We start from the raw sequence: 18117 nt of genomic DNA, 5'->3' as shown, positions 1-18117 counted from the left end.
TATATTTGAAGCATTAAAGGATAATAACACATCCCTATTAACTGTTTCTATTCTGTGAAAATAAATCTCCAACTCTTCTATAAAATTAGTCAAGAATATGAGATTCTTAACAGTTCATTTTAGTAACTCCAGGAATAACAAATATGTAATGACATTTTTGTTATAAAGAATATTTTGGACTGGGCCAGTGGCTCATGCCTGTAATCCCAGCACTTTGGGAGGCTGAGGCAGGTGGATCACTTGAGGTCAGGAGTTTGAGACAAGCCTGGCCAATGTGGTGAAACACTGTTTCTACTAAAATTACAAAAATTAGCCAGGCGTGGTTGCGTGTGCCTGTAATCCCAGCTACTCAGGAGGCTGAGGTGGGAGAATTGCTTGAATCTGGGAAGTGGAGGCTGCAGTGAGCCGAGATGGCACTACTGCACTCCAGCCTGGGCAACAGAGCAGGACTTTATCTCAAAAAACAAAACAAAACAAAACACCCCAGAATATTTGGAATAGAACCAAATTCAAAATTTAAGAGGATTTTATTATCATAAAGTATTTCAATAATCTATAATTTGGCACATCACTTAGAAGAATATTATAAAACAGAAAGAAGTACTGCAGAAGAAAACACAAGTCAATATAGACAGGTTAATTTAATAATCACTAGAGTATTCCTTGCTTAAAAAAAAAACTCAGTAAAGAAACCTTCTTAAGATGCTTACAATAGCACTGATGACTTCATTCAATTTCCATTGTCCATGAAACAACCCTTAATCTTTGTTATAAAAAGTGCCTCCATATCCTTCAACTCCAGCAAAGCCATCTCCCTTCCTGTGAGATGTTTCAGGGCCCTGCGTCATTCTCCAGTAAATCTGAGAGGGGCTAATACCAAGGTCACGCTATTCCCAGGAACTTCTAGCCCAGCTGGGAATAACCATCAACTACCCATATCTAATCTTTGGTTAACAAATACCTTCCACAGTCTTCATTAGCAAATGTCCTTCTTGTTCTCTGCAAGGAGAGCCAACATTCTCATTAAGTCCTCGCTCTTCCTGTTAACTGTTTACATGACTGTCCTTAAGCACATACACAGTTCAGCTTCAGCTACAGACCATCATTGCTGCAGAGCAGCAACTTCCCATTCGGACCTAGGCAGTGTTTCCATTCATTACAGAGAAGTGGTTTTCTTACCCTTTTGTCCCGAAAGTGGTTCAAAGAAAGTAACCGTTGTCTAAATGTCAAGAGACCGTAACTGCTGGTAGCCAGAGTCACAAGTTTTTAAACATTTAAATTACATTCTCATACGCTTCTAGGTAGGTTTTACAGGTAATTTACTGTCCCAAGCAGGATCTTTTGAAATGAAAGAGTGGGTCTGTTAATAATTAGGCCAAGACCACCAGCATAAACTGGGCCTGTCCCAGACTCTCAGGACATATGGTTACCCTACTGTCCCTACTAGGTCTTTCCTAATTAGTTTTGGGTAGGCTTTGCCAATTTTCATCTAATTAAGTTCAAGGATTAGGTTCTTAGTATTTTAAAGACTCCATTCAAAAAACTAAAATTGTCATGGAAATTAAGCTGAGACTTTAGTAGTTAAAAAAAGAGAGAATTATATGAATGAGTCCTGAATGGTTAGTGACTAATTCTGAAACCTAAACACCTTTTAGAGAAGCCTGACTCATTTCAAAATAATTGAGAATTAAGCTTAGTAAAGTAAAAACAAAAGCTGTTGATAGTAATTTAAAGCTTCTGCATAAGACTATAAGTAAAGTGATAAAACTGAAACAATAGATTTTGCAAGTGAACATTCCGTGGTCTAAATAATCAGCAGAGACTGTGGTAGGAGACCCTTATCTGCAGTCAGAAAACTATCTAAACTCCCATTTCCTCCCTTCACAAACATCTGATCTGGTGCAATCAGTTGAGTGCAACAGGCATCACCTTAACAAAAAAAGTGGCAAACGTGGCAGCATTATGCAGGATAAATACATGCAGAACTATCTTTAAATGGATAAAGCCCTGTGCACATGTGGCACTCAATATTTACCGAACACTCCTGTGAAAGGCGCTGTACCAGGCAGTGAAAGCCCACGTCACGTACAAAGACGAAACAAGTGTGAACACAAGATAGAGCAGGCGAGCGTGGCGTTAACAGTCCCAGCCCGGGCCTGCCACGAAGCAGCTAACAGGCTTCTCTCCAAAGGTGTTTCTAAAACCTGGCTCACCCAAGTACCAGTGCTCCTCTCAGCGCCCTCTCCACTCCAGTCAACATGGACCACACACCAACGTCACCCATGACCCAACATATCTCTATGTGAGAATGTGATGTAAGCTCTAGTCTAGGAGATTGCCAAAGCACAAACTAAATCAAAAATAAAATTAAATACAAACTTACAGGGACTAGGCAGATGTAAGCCAGAAGGGATGGAGCTCGGGGGGACCAGGACATGCCACACAGGCCTAGTGCAGCCAGATTTAAAGGGAAGCTAGAAATCCAGCTGTTCTGTGTCAAGTCTAACTGAAGTGCTGGCAACCAGTTCAAGTGAGAGAGAAAGGGAAAGGGACAGAGAAAAGGAAAAGAGAGAAAAAAGAAATATAAGCCAAAATATATCTGTGGGTCAAACATGACCTACAGATTCATTTCCTTTTAGGATATTTTTTCATCTACACCTGACTTTTTGTAGAATCTTATTCGACATAAAGATATTCAACGCTGTGTTAACGCATAGCATTTAATGAAGTAGTATCTTACTTAAAAAAAAAAAAAAAAAAAAACCAACCACCACCACCACCTAAAAACTGAAGCAGCGCTGGGATAGTGGAGGCCTGGTGAGTGGGGACAGCACAGTGGCACTGTGGGCAGGGGGCAGGCCAGCGCAGGGAGCAAGGGCTCCTGTAGCTTGGCTCCACCACTTGAGTCCTCTAAAGTAGAGCAACTGCTCTAGAAGCCCCGGAGTGTCTAACCCAGCTTTGGGTCATGCATTACACTCAGAACTGTCAGTGTTTCTGTCGTTTACACGGTGTTGAGTGGGGTGGGGGTTAAATGCCACAGGTTTGGACCCTAGGTTTTGAGCACGACCCCTATGAGGCTGAAGACTCCACGTCTGCCATCTCCAGTTCATATGAAGTCTGAGGGGGGACTCTCACTTCACACCTACCTCACAAAGGCACCATTCTGAAAGTTTTCTTTCACAAAAGAGGGTAAGAAAAACACTAGAGAGGGGACTGAGGGAAGAAAAGGGAGTGAGTTTGTTTTTTGGGGGAAGGGTGGGTGGGGAAGGGAAGCTAGTAAAGCTTTAAATTCCATAGTGTCAAATTCCCAGGGAAGGAATACGGACAGTTTTCAAAGCATAGGCAACCAACAAAAGCAATCCCTCGGAGAAGAGAGAGGCTTTTCAACCCTTGGGGCTGGAACAACTGGACGTCCAAATGCAGGAAGATGAAACGAGACACAGACTTTACCCTTCACAGGATCACAGGCCTAAATGCAAAAGGCAAAACTACAAAACTCCTAAAGAAAACAGAGGAGAAAATCTAGATGACCTTGGGTTTGGTGATGACTTTCTAGACACACCACCAAAGACACACTCCATGTAAGAATTGATAAACTGGACTTAATTAAAGTTAAAAATTTCTGCTCTGCAAAAGACACTGCCAAGAGAATGAGAAGACAAGTCACAGACTGAGAGAAATTCACAGACTTGTAAGACTTATCTAAAATATACAAAGAACTTCTAAACTCAAAAATACAAAAACAATCCAATTAAAAAGTAGCCAAAGGCTTTAACCACCACCTTGCCAAAGTTATACAGATGGCAAAAAAAGCATGTGAAAAGTCATCATATGTTATCAGGGAGATGCAAATCGAAACAACAATGAGATGCCACTATACACCTGTTAGAACGGCTGAGAGGACTGATGCGAAATGCTGGTGAAGACATGGAACAAGAGGAACTCTGACTCACTGCCGGTGAGAACGCAAAATGGTACAGGCACTTGGGAAGACAATTTGGCAGTTTCCTACAAAACTAAACATACTCTTAACAGGATCCAACAAGTGAGCTCCTTGGTATTTACCCAAAAGAGCTGAAAAGTTAGTGTCCACACAAAAATCTGCATATGGGTGTTTCCAGCACTTTTATTTATAATTGGCAAAACTCAGAATCAACCAAGATGTCCTTCAGTTGGTGAATGAATAAACTGTGGCACATTCAGATAATGGAATACTATTCAGCATTTTAAAAAAATAAGCTATCAAATCATGAAAAGATATGGAAGAAAGTTAAATGCACGTTACTAAGTAAAAGAAGCCAAACTGAAAAGGCTACATATTGTACAATTCCAACTATGTAACACTATAAAACAAAACAAGGCAAAACTATGAAGAAAGTAAAAAGATGAGTGGCTGCCAGGGGTTGGGGGGAAGGAGGGATGAACAGGCAGAGCACAGAGGATTTTTAGGACAGTATCTGTATGATACATATATGAGGGTATTTGTTATAAACTTGTTTAAACCCACAGAATGTTCAACACCAAGAGTGACTCCTATTGTAAACTGTGGAATTTGGGTGATAATATGTCACTATAGGTTCACTGATTGTAACAAAGGTACCACTCTGGTACAAGATGTCCGCATTGGGGGAGACTGTGCATGTGTAGGGGCAGGGGACACTTGGGAAATCTGCACATTCCACTCAATTTTGCTGTGAACCTAAAGCTTCTCCAAAAACTTAAATTTTTTTTTAAAGCAACCTATTAGGGAAAAAATGTCCTCAAATTATCTATGTTAAGTAGATTCTAGGGGGAAACTGGTAGTACTTTTTCTGTGGCTTCTTATTTATAATAAATTCATTCATTTTCCTTCATTTATCCATATACTCACTGCTCTAAGCCAAAAAAAAAAAAAATTACGGAAATCCATAAAATACACTAAACTTCAGACCCTTTGTGGAAAAAGGTAGGTGGAAATAAAATGCAAGTAATTAATAATTCACAATGAGTAGGATCGTTTGTTCTTTAACACAGTATTCTAAACTAAAAAGCCCTATATAAAAAGAAGAGAGAAATATTTTTAAGCATCTACTATGAGATACCATACTTCTTTCTCTCAACACACTCATTTAATCCTCACAATTTTAAACTCCTTGAGAGCAAAACTCACTTTGTTCTAGGTACCAAGCACCAGTAATTGCCCTATAAGTACTTGCTGAATAAATGAATGAGTAGGTATTATCTCTCATTTACAGGTAAGGACAAAAATATTAATCAAAGATAACAATGTAAGTGGCTCCTGTCAATACTTAAGAACATTACAACAGAAGAGAATAAACAAGAGCTAAGAGAACAACACTCTGCACAGGGCCTTTGCCTGCTCAGAAAAGACATTCCCATTCCCACCCCCACCTCCTATCCCTCAGATTCCCAAGCAGCCAGGAAGGTCTGGGCAGACCAGCGAAGGCAAGACAGCCAACCTCAACCCAACTCCCTCCACTCCCAAACAATATGGCAACAAGAGCTAAGACAAGGGGACTTTCAAATACAGAAGATCAGTATCTTCAGAAATAAGAGAGGAAAAGCATCCTTCAAAGAGGATCAACTAGAATTCTCAGACTTCAGAATTCAAAACGCCTCCCTAGTGGCTCCACAGAGGTTCCTTGAAGGCAGGTCTCACAGATTCTTTCCACACCCATAGCACACATCAGATCCTGGCATTAATATATTTCCTTAATAAACATTTATCCAAAGGATAAGATGTAATAGCTGAGAGTAATCACTCTACATGTATTTCCAAAATAACCTACTTCCCTGCACAATCATTCAACTATCCTTTTAGCTAAACACTAGGCAACACGTTTAAACTTACAGCCCTTTAACCCTTCAGAGGCATCTGCTTTTAAAAAATGCTTATTACTGTTCCTCTCCCATTGAAGTGAAATAATTTATGTGATTTTATATAATAACATTAACAACTAACATCTCTCGGAAACTATACCAAGGACCTCCCTGTATGCACTGATATAATCCAACGAGGTAGCTCTGTTACTATCCACATTTTACTTTTGGGGATACTCCAGTTTGTGTGTTCAGCAACTTGCTCACACCCCACAGCCACTGCACACAGCAAAGCCCAGGCTGGCTCTCAGCTCTCTCTTGGGCTGGTTCTTGACAAGACAACTAGAAATGCCTGCCCAGCAAGCAGGCAACAAACAAGGTGTCAGACAGGGATTAGAGCTTTGGAGAACCATGAAGCTGGGGAGACTGCAGCGAGGGCAGGGCTGCAGCATCACATCCTTGGGTCAGGGAAGGCCTCTCCAGCAGGGAAAACCTGAGGCAGACCAGACAGCAGTGAGGGGGCCAGGGAAGCTTTCCAGAGGGAACTAACCTTGGAGCAGACTGAAGAATATGCTGTGCTCCTTCAGAACATTCATTTCTTCCTCTGGGCAAAGGGCCACACCCTGGAGCAAGGAGCAAGCATGACGGCTGAGCCACCAGCCTGACCAGCTGCCCGGGAGCAGGTGCACACTCCTTCCTCTCCAGTTGCAGTCACACTGCATGCACGCACATGTGCGTATTTTAACGGCATCATCAGCAAGAAAGGTTTAAAAGCTGGAAATGACTATTCACAGTTTCTGACCAAGTATGTTTACTCCATGGAACCAAATTTGGGTCAGACAATGCATAAGAGCAAAGAGAAGAGTGGGAAAGTCCTCTATCTAATGTGCACGCAATACCAACACTCCTGGCACCAAGGAAGACAAACTGGGGATAGCACCATGCTCCACACCAGGAGGGTGGGTGTGCATCTTCACGATCCTTCCTTGCCTGACAAGACCTGCTCTCTTGGCCATGGAGACTACTCTGAGATCACTTCTGCTTGGTGAGCAGGCGGGGCGCTGAGTCCCAGCAACAGAGGGCACCAGCAAGGGTAGGGCCATCAGCGTGGATTTCCACACCTGCCTCTACCACCTCCTTCCTCCATGGGCTTAGGGGCAGTCAGATGCCCTGGCCTTTGCCAAGCACCAGGGCAAAGTGGGATCCAAAGGCCACCAGCATCTTTTAAAAGTGAAAGTGACTCAAAAGCATCAAGTAACTTTCTCTGTGCCCTCTTCATGTAGCTATGGAGCACCTTCAGCAGGAAAGCCATCACTACTAGTGATAGTAGAGTTAAGTAATCTAAGAATGGGTAACTTTTGTTTTATTATTAACATGAACACATAGACCACCAAGTGCTACAAACTGAAAGAAAAGAAAAATTTCATTGGAGGTAAACCTGTTTCAACTAATTAAATGTTTCTACTCCTGTTTCCTTCTTAGCCTATTCATGTGTACATGTGTACGCACACATTTTACACGGGTACCTCAATTGAGAAACATTTCAGTAGGCTAGGCAACATTTTACAGTATTTCAAAATGATACTTCACGATTGCATTTTCAATTGTAATTTCTAAACTAAGTTTAGATCAGAATTATGTAGCCACAACAGCTATCCAGCCATTAATTTTCCCCTTATATTCCTTGTTCTCTATTTGGTATTTTGCACCATTAAATACAGCTACATAATAATCAGGTGCTGAATGGAAAAGGATGGGACAGCTGCTTCTAAATAGTACAGTGGTCTTCACTCACTCACAACCAGAGCTTCCTACTCCTCCTAGAACAGATCTGCCGTATGCTACATGACCTCCAAGTCTCCACACAATTCCATTTTCTAATCTTGCCTCTATTTCTAAATTAAATCACAAACCCTGACTTTTCGTATGCATGAATTGGGGTTGGGAGAAGGGAGACAGGGGAGCTGTGAAGGGTGGGAGGATCAACAGTTGTGTCTCAAAAAGTCAATATTCTATTTTCAAGAGTACACTTCTCATGCCAAGAAGGTAAGATCTCATGCACTTCTTCCCCAAGTTTTGAACAGATTCCACAGGATATGTCTTATAATAGACTGGCTACAATGAAATAAGGGGGGATTCATGAATGAAAAGTCATCTTACAAACAGCATTTCATAAGCTACACCCATAACCCACATGACTCTTAAAATGCCGTCTAGTAGAAACATTTACATCACTTATGATGAACTATTTTTAAATCTTCTTTATTATTATAAAACAATATATACTTATTATAAAATTCTGGAAAAGGGAGGAATCACTCATAATCCTACTCTGACATTTGAAAAATATTCCTTCTAATGCAACATATTCACATATAAGATCACAAAACTAATTATACTTTGCAAACTATATAGCACTTGCATATATATATATATCACACCTGAATAATAATCTTACTCTGGATCATCTTATTTTCCTGAAATAGTTAACAACATTAACCGCTAAATAAAATCAAGCTATCCTACCATTTGTGTCAGGATTTCAACCAAAGAAAAAGAGACATGAAAATTATAAGCTATAAGAACAACAAAAATTTCACAGACGTGAGAAAGCTTAAAGGCTAATGGTAAAGGAATAAGTCATGTGTCAACCAAAGGCTAAAAATTTTTTATTAAATTTTTTATTAAAAAGCTGGCTGGGCGTGGTGGCTCACACCTGTAATCCCAGCACTTTAGGAGGCTGAGATGGGCAGATCACGAGGTCAGGAGATCAAAACCATCCTGACTAACATGGTGAAACCCCCTTTCTACTAAAAATACAAAAACAAAATTAGCTGGGCATGGTGGCGGGCGCCTGTAGTCCCAGCTACTCAGGAGGCTGAGGCGAGAGAATGGCGCGAACCCAGCAGGTGGAGCTTGCAGTGAGCCGAGATGGTGTCACTGCACTCTAGCCTGGGCAACAGTGAGACTTCATCTCAAAAAAAAAAAAAAAAAGGCTGTTTCAGGGGAGGAGGTAATTGCAGGAGAGACTATCAAATAGATTCAAATTCCAGTTACATAGTGTTGACACCCCTGTTAGTCAATATAAATTATATATAAATATTAAAAATGGACATACAGGCCGGGAGCAGTGGCTCATGTCTGTAATCCCAACACTTTGGGAGGCTGAGGCAGGCGAATCATTTGAAGTCAGGAGTTTGAGATTAGCTTGGCTAACATAGTGAAACCCTGTCTCTACTAAAAATACAAAAATTAGCCAGGTGGAGTGGAGGGCGCCTGTAATTCTGGCTGAGGCAGAAGAATGACTGGAACCCGGGAGGCAGAGGTTGCAGTGAGCCGAGATCACAGCACTGTACTCCAGCCTGGATGACAGAGTAAAATGCAGTCTCAAAAAAAAAAAAAAAAAAAAAAAAAAAAAAGACATATATGTAAAATAAGTATACCCTAACTAAACAATGTAATTATCATGAGATCCGTAAGTACAAATTATGCTAGAAGACATGAAAACATTTTTCTTTCCTGGCTCTTATTCAGGCACTTTCTGGTGTCCTATGCTGATGTGAAGGCCAGGTGTCAGAAGTGGGAAGGTTTACTACACAACCCATGTTTACTGGCAGAAACCAGGAAAACTTAGAGAGGTAAAAAGAAACACTGACCCTATTCTGTCTACCTAGTGATAATCACTTTTATTATCTTAGGGTACAACTAATGTCAAAATAACTTGAGAGAAGCCACAACACCATAATGCCACCAAGTGGTATTACACCCGAGATCCATGACTAAGACTATAAACTATATACACTAGGAACCATATACACTATGCAAACTATAGGATGATTAGCCAACATGAGCAATAAAGCCATAATTTAAATGTAAATGCTCTGGCTTCAAATGTATTTGTCAAACATTCAATATAGGCTGGGCATGGTGGCTCATGCCTGTAATCTCAGCACTTTGTGAGGTCAAGGCAAGTGAACCGCTTGAGCTCAGGAGTTCGAGACCAGCCTAAGAAATATAGCAAGACCTCATTTGTATTTGAAAGAAAAAACAACTTTTAAAAAACCCTCCAATATACCACATTGGGTGTATGTGACCCCAGCAATTCAGAGTGAACTACTGGTACATTCCTAGAAAAAAAAGGGGCAAAGCATGTTTAGTCTTAGTTCTTTTATTCTTTGTTTACCTAATTCACAAGTACACATCTATACAGATATTCAAGAGTCACAAATTTTGCTTATTTTCTTCCCAAAGAAAGTGGCATTATGCAATTTGAGATTTTCAGGCCAGGTGCAGTGGTACATGCCAAGCTATTCAGGAGGCTGAGGCAGGAGAATCACTTGAGCCCAGGAGTTCAAGGCCAGCCTGGGCAACATAGTGAGATCCCCATCAGGTGGAAGGAGTGGGGAGAGGCAATGCCTGGCAATTTAAGATTCTTCCCTCAAATTATTGATATATTTGACTGGAAGCCCATTAATTATGTTCCTTCTTTAAAGGTCATGTTAAGCTTTGGAAACTAATCACAAGACATTTCCCTACCTGCCCAAATGTAAGTTTAATCATAAATGCATAAATTCCCAAGCTCACCTGTTAAGGCAGAGGTAGAACTAAAAGCCATATAACACAAAAAAGGAAGGAACCCTAAGGGAAACGTTTCCATCTGGACTGGTCTGCTGGTTTATACTCTGAGAAGATTCCCAAGTCCTTATATCTACTATTACAGCCAGAATGATTTTCCAGAAGAGACAAATTCAGGGCAAATATTTAAGGACATGCCAAATTATGGCATTTATATAATATTAAATTATAAACAATTTATAATGTTAAATGATAAATTCCTTATATAATGCAAAGCTATAAATTTATATAATGTTAAATTATAATACAGCAAAACCAAAACTACAAATACTGATGACCCATTTCTAAGAAGCCAGGATTCTTACGAACGGAAATACTTGTTAGAAGCCTATTTGAATCTCAAATTAGGAGCTTTTTAACCTAAAGGTCAATTAAATTACATTGTACAATTGCATTTCTTAAACATCTGACCCTTGGTATATGCTAAGAATTCCAAAAGTGGTATTTGGACGCCTTACATCTGCAACCTGAGAAAGAAAAACCCAGTCCACCAAAGAGAGGAAAGGCTGCTGGGGACTCACTTTGGGATGTAAGGACTTATTTCCATCATGTCGCACAGACTGCGACCTCGTCGCCAATGTATCTGTCCCCCTTCCCCTGTGGTGACAGACTGTGTTCTGGCTCCGGCTATCAGGCCTTCTGTCCAGTTAGGTGTGAACCAAGACCTCCCCAGCAGAGTGTGAGTGAGAGACCTGCTCCCCTTTCGACTTGTGCTTAAGGCCTGGCTCTGAGTTCTGTGTCCCCAGGTCCTCTTTCCCCTCCTGCAGCTGTCTGTCACCTGAGCACAGTAGCCATGCTATTGATCGGTCGAGGACAATGCCACAGGAGATGGCAGTAAAGCAAAATGGAAGACCCTGGATCCCTCAATGACCACAAGGAACAGAGTCCCCTGACATCCTGGAACAGCCATCCTGCTACTGGACAAAGAAATTAACATCTACCTCTGCTGCATCCTCTCAGGTGTCTGTCTGTTACAGTGGTTTAGCCCTCTTGTAAGTCATAAGTTGGCTGCTATATTAAACACAGGAGCCCAGGAACAAACTATGATTTAAATGCCACCTTTCAGAATCACATCTCACAAAAAACACATTAGTAACTTCTACTTTTAGAGTGGTATTTTACGTATCATTTCATGTCATCGCATGCCAGGCATAGGTTTTATAAGGTATTGTTCCCATCTTACAGCGGAGAAAGTGTACTTTGAAAAACTGGGTAACTTGACAGAAAACAGGAGCGAGTAGTACCAGGCCCAAGACAAAAAACACTTGTATCTGTAACTCAGGGAAGGGGTCGGCACACTACAGCCCACTGGCCAAAATCCCCTATTAAAATGTTTACTGACACACAGTTACACTCACTTTTGTTACTGTCTACAGCTGTTTTTGCATTACTGTGGCCAAGCTGAGTAGCTGGGAGCGAGATCCCACAGCCTGCAAAAACCCTAAAACATTTACCGGCCAGCCTTTTACACAACACAAAGAGTCTGCTGGCCCTGATCTGGAGCTTTCACCTTTATGTTGGGGCCCCACTTACTGGAGGTAAGCCAGGCAAGTGTAGACTTTGCCTAAAGAAACTCATTCCTAAGCGTGGCATCCTCCTAAGCAGTTTGCCTTCCCATCTACTGCTGAGCTGCTCCCTGCTCCCACTCCTGCTGCCCAAACCACTGCGCCTGACCTGCGCCATGCTGTGTCTTCCTGACACCAAGACACTCTGTTACATTTGTGGACGCTGCACCTCCAGCTTCCTACCTTTTCAATTCTAACAGAACTCCTTCAAAAAACATCATTTCGGCCGGGTGCGGTGGCTCATGCCTGTAATCCCAGCACTTTGGAAGGATAAGATGGGGGGATCATGAGGTCAGGAGATGGAGACCATCCTGGCTAACATGGTGAAACCCCATCTCTACTAAAAACAAAAAAAGTAGCCAGGTGTGGTGGCATGTGCCTGTAGTCCCAGCTACTTGGGAGGCTGAGGTAGGAGAATCGCTTGAACCCAGGAGGCGGAGGTTGCAGTGAGCCGAGATTGTGCTATTGCACTCCAGCCTGGGCGGCAGGGCAAGACTCCGTCTCAAAACAAACAAACAAACAAACAAACAAACAAACAGACAGAAAAAACACATCATTTCAGATGAAACAGTTCTGGAGACTGGTTGCACAACTTATATACTTAAATGACTGAACTGTACATTTATATGTGACATGTATTTTACCAGTTAAAAATAGATTTTCTGAAAAGTAAATTCAAAAATAAAATTTTGTGGAAATTCTGTAAAAAATAAACATGTTTGATTCAAGTTAGATGAAAAACCTGGAAGTGGCAACGCCGGAGCAGGAAACACGATGCATCAGATTCTGCGTGGCTCTGCGGTTATACATTCAGTCTACTTTGGTTTTGTGCATAAAAGGCAGTTTCAAGAAACTAAAAACAGACATAGCACTCCCCAAAATAGAACCCCCAAAAACCACGAACAGCAGAGTATGTTCATTTTATCCCTGTGTCTAACAGCATTACAGCTGCATCAGCAACTGGAGCTCAGTGAGTCACAAAAGCCCTCCGAAGCATCATTCTGAATAAGGTACGAGAAAAAGTGACTTCTTTCACACAATTCGTTTCACACAACAAATGTTTTGTGAATATTTGCTATATGCCCAGTACTGTGGCACAGTTATCCAATAGTCTACAACATAAAATAAATATTTCATTCCAAATATCCCTTATCATCCAGGAACTAAGATGTCATTCTAGACTGAATAAGACAAAATGTTGTCACCATATGTTGTAATTTCATGAGCCAGTTTACTTCTAGAGTAACTTTTTTGATTTTCATTTTAAAGAGTATCAACGTAAAAAATGAGATGTCTTTATGCAAAAATGCTATCTATCAACAAAATGATTCAGGTTTGCAGTGCTAACACATTTAACATGACTGGTAAGCACAAGGCGAAGACGACATGGGCTGGAGCCTGCCCTGCTTCTCACAGGCTGTGTCCTTGAGCAAGTCTCTGGACTAATTTGGTCCCAGTTTGTCTCCTGCCTGATTTGGACCCGAAAACACACAAAAGTCTTTTCTGGGGTTACAATTCAGGGGAAACTAACGGTACAAACAAGGTTAGGAGAACTGTTCAAGAACTGTTCTTAAGTACCATGAAAAGATGCACTGAGGGCAAGGTGCAGTGGCTCACACGATCAGGAGATCGAGACCATCCTGGCTAACACGGTGAAACCCTGTCTCTGCTAAAAATACAAAAAACTAGCCAGGTGTGGTGGTGGGCGCCTGTACTCGCAGCTACTCAGGAGGCTGAGGCAGGAGAATGGCGTGAACCCAGGAGGCGGAGCTTGCAGTGAGCTGAGATTGCGCCACTGCACTCCAGCCTGGGTGACAGAGCGAGACTCCGTCACAAAAAAAAAAAAAAAAAAAAAAAAAGAAATGAAAAAAAAAAAGAAAAGATGCACTGATAAGAACACCTGGCTGCTCCCTGCCAGCCCCTGCACCCCTAGATGGGTCAGAGACCAAACTCTTGCAGATGCAGCTCCTGAGTCTCTCCGACATACCCACTCTTCTGCAGCCCGCAAGCAAGCCCTCTCAGCTATGATTCTCTTCATTTCTTACCTGGCTGTTGCAGCAATCTCTTATACCTCCTCTGCCCCAGCCTCACCTTGCTCTGAACCTGTCAGGGTGGTCTTTTAATATGAAACCCTGGTCACGTTGCTTGCTGGGAATAATTCGATCCATTCCAACTGCTCTGCATACCCCCTACGTCTCCTCACATTCCAGCCACCCCTCCTCTCTCTGCGAGGCCTGATGCTGCTAGGCCACAGTTCTGTGGGTGAGGCAGTAGGTTCTCCCTCACCATGTGTGCGAAGTCAGCCACCCTGGGTAAATCCTGTCCGTCTTCCCTCCCTGAGCCAGGGTCTGCGGGAGCCTGTACACCTTCTGAAACACAATATCCAATATTCCACTGCCCATTGCCCTCCCAGGGGATCCCAGAGTGTGCCTATAGGTGGGTGCGGAGGAGGGGAGGTGGTCGGGGTGGCGGGGAGAGACAGAGAGTGAGCCAGAGAGAGAATGTGAAATATCCTTTAATTCCTCTTAGAGGACAGTGATTCCCCACAAATGGGTATGGAGTAGAATCACCTGAGATTATAATGCATGTCTGGCAAAAATCTACTACATAAAGAAAATAATGAATAATGAGACTGGTGGTTAAAGAAGGAGTTGCCTATTACTCCCCTGACCCTCAGCCTTCCGTGAATATAAACGTTAAGGCACCCTGGCAGGAGGAACCACCAAGAATCCTATAGAACAAGGTGGGGACGAGTGAGCAGAAGAGAAAGGCTCATATAAGAAAGATGCCTAAGAATGAGGAGGAAGTCGATGAGCCCACCCAGCCTAACTCCTTCACATCGTTTTGGGGCTAATCTGATCCACTGATTGGTGGAGCAGCAGGACTCCTTTTCCAGCAGGCAGCTGGGCGGGGGGTGGGAGGAAAGGAGGCAGGAAGACTCTAAGAGGAGTTAAATCTTAGCTAGGGTTGCAGCTGTGAGTCACTTGACAGAGAGATGACAGAGGCTGGAAGTACCAGCAGCAGGGAAGAAATACAGACAGGCGTTCCCTGGCAGTTCTGGTGGCCCTGGGCTGGTAGGGCCTGGCCTTCTTTCATTCCAGCCAATGTTTCTTAGAGAGATCAGCCTAACCAGAGGGAAAGGAAGGCTATTACCTTCCACCTTTCCTGAACTGTGTTCAAAGAGAGAACTGGAGGCTGCCTTCATGTTCTCCCAGTAGGTTGTCCAAGAGGGTGTTAGAAGGAATCTCAGGCCAGGAGCAAGCGAGCCAGGGTAGGGCCCACTACAGTAGCTAAGGAGGACAACCCTCAGCCCTCAACACAATTCAGTTTTCAATCGGGGCTAAATTATAGGTCAGACTGCATTCCATGAGCTTTAGCAATTTCAGAAGCTGCTGATGACAAGCTCTGGTCCTATCAAGTTTGCCAGGGTGGAAGCAGCAGGGCTGCAGGAGGGGCAGTGGGATCTCAGACACAGCAGAGGCTGAAGGAGAGGATGGAGGGCATTTCTGACCCCTTGCAGCACTCACTGGCAAAGATGGAATAAGGTGACTCTCATTTAGGAATTTTTTTTTTTTTAACTTTAGAAGGCTAACATATACATATTAGTTGGTAAATTTACAGATTTTGGGAGAGGTGGTTAAGACTAAAAGATTATAAAATGAGGACTAATAACTTAAAAGGCATTATGTAATGGTAATCAAACAAGAAAAAAAATATTTTACCATCATGAACCAGCTATAATTTGGGGAGTATACCATGGTCTTTGGGTTTCATACTGGATGTAGACCTAAATTCCACATTTCTTAAAATCCATCCTGCACTGCTATAGAGAAGTCACTTGTTTCCAGAGAAAAACATTACTAGCGCTGGTTAGCATATAAAAATAAAAATGTGACAATGGGATTCAGTAACAGCTATTTTCAAGTAAACAAACAAGAAAACCACCACAAATCAATTTTATTAACAACTGATTATACCTAAAGCCAAGCTTTAAAGTAGAAATGTACTGGGTTGCAGAAACCACAAGCCCCTGAAATGGAGGGGGGAGGGTGAGGGAGGATAAAGACAGCGTGGGCACCCACAGCACAGCCAGTAGACCCTGTCCACAGTTCTGACAGGCCATGTACCTTCTCCCTTTAGGCTGCCCATTCCACAGGTCAAGGCCACACATTCAAGTGTACAGGAGGTAAGAGGAAAAGAGACACACTAATTTTAATACAAAAGCTTCCCACAACTACAGTCATTCATACTACTTCTAAGAATGGAGAAACAGAATTCTTCTAAGAATTACCAAAAACCCCCATATACGGCGGCTCAGTATAAAAATTACCATCTGGTGCAGTTAACAGTATCATCATTTGACAAACATCACTAACTCAAGTAAAAATCATCGATGGATGCCAAAATTAGTGGACGATACTTACAGGAGGAATAGGATATCTCATGGGCTCAAAATATTTCCCTATATTTATTAATAACAAAGGGAAAAGTAGTGATTTTACAGAAGAGAATTGTGGCAAGAGATCAAAGTTGACACTGCCTGTGTGGATCATACACTGAAATCATGTGCTCCTGATGTGAGGCACTGAGGACACATCATTTAGCCTGGGGAAATGCCACAAAAACCCAGAATGAAGGACAAATAACTACAAAATAACTCGTCTATACTTTTCAACAATGTCAAGGTCATGAACAGCAAAGACAAGGTCAAGGTTAAAGGGCACTTAAAGAGACATACCACATAAATGCTGCATGTGATCCCAGACTACACCCTGGAACACCTCAAGTTTTTTATTTTGCTATGAAGGACATTACTGGGACAACTGGCAGAATATGACTAAAGTCTGTAGATTATGTAACTGTGCTATATCAATGTTAATTTCCCTGATTTTGATTACTGCATTGTGTTTATGTAAGTGTATGTCGTTGTTCTTAGGACATACACACTAATTTAAGGGCAAAAGGAGCATTATATTTGCAACTTCCAAATGGTTCAGAAAAAAATAATGTAGGCTGGGCACAGTGGCTCACACCTGTAATCCCAGCATTTTAGGAGGTCGAGGTGGGTGGATCAGCTGAGGTCAGGAGTTCAAGACCAGCCTGGTCAACATGGTGAAACCCCGTCTCTACTAAAAATACAAAAAATTAGCTGGGCATAGTTGCATGCACCTGTAATCCCAGCTACTCGGGAGGCTGAGGCAGGAGAATCACTTGAACCCGGGAGATGGAGGGTACAGTGAGTCAAAATCGTGCCACTGCACTCTAGACTGGGCAGTAAGAGCAAAACTCCATCTCAAATAATAATAATAATATTAATAATGTACACTTATAGAGAAAAAGATAAAGCTGATGTGGTAAATATTAACAATCAGGGAATCTGGGTGAAAGAATTATAGGAGTTTTCTATTAAGTTATATTTTTTTCAAAATAAAAATTGTCCCCCAAAAAGAGTGGTTAAAAATGACCATCCAGCTGGGCATGGTGATTCATACCTGTAATCCCAGTACTTTGGGAGGCCAAGATAGACAGATCACTTGAGGACAGGAGTTCAAGACCAGCCTGACCGACATAATGAAACTCCATTTCTACTAAAACTACAAAAAATTAGCTGGGTGTGGTGGCACACACCTATAACCCCAGCTATTCAGGAAGCTGAGGCACAAGAATTGCTTGAACCCAGGAAGCGAAAGTTGCAGTGAGCCAAGGAGGTCATGCCACAGCATTCCAGCCTGGGCGATAGACTCCATCTCCCTGTCTTCCCCCACCCCCACCAAAAAAAGACCATCTGGCAGAGTTAAGAATACTGCCACTTCACGAACATCATAGTAATTAATTTTTCGCAATACTACATACTCTATCCACCAACAAATCATGAAATTATGGCTAAGAGATTTCTAAACAGTTCTTTAACTACTCAGAGAGATTTTCAGAAGCATAAAGCAAGAAGTTTTTCCTCTGTAATCTGTTTTTATTAAGCTTAAAAAGTTCTAATATTTTATCTTTGTTTTCCCTTTTTTTAAAGTAATCAACATGGCAATACCTCATCATATGCTTGAGGTTTCCTGGACAAAACCCTATTACTATTTCTGTCTCTAAT

General features: G+C 41.9%; 1 protein-coding gene across 1 annotated transcript in view; it reads right to left on the bottom strand.

The window, feature by feature from the left end:
• The window catches only part of LOC105499247 (chondroitin sulfate synthase 1), a 74582-nt gene that overhangs the window by 9567 nt on the left and 46898 nt on the right, over nt 1-18117 (bottom strand). The gene's annotated exons all lie outside the window — the stretch shown is intronic.

The sequence above is a fragment of the Macaca nemestrina genome, chromosome 7 (assembly GCF_043159975.1).
Source record: "Macaca nemestrina isolate mMacNem1 chromosome 7, mMacNem.hap1, whole genome shotgun sequence".
In the NCBI taxonomy this organism is placed as follows: Eukaryota; Metazoa; Chordata; class Mammalia; order Primates; family Cercopithecidae; genus Macaca; species Macaca nemestrina.
Note: the sequence above shows the minus strand (reverse complement) of the source record. Positions and strands in the feature narration are given on the sequence as shown.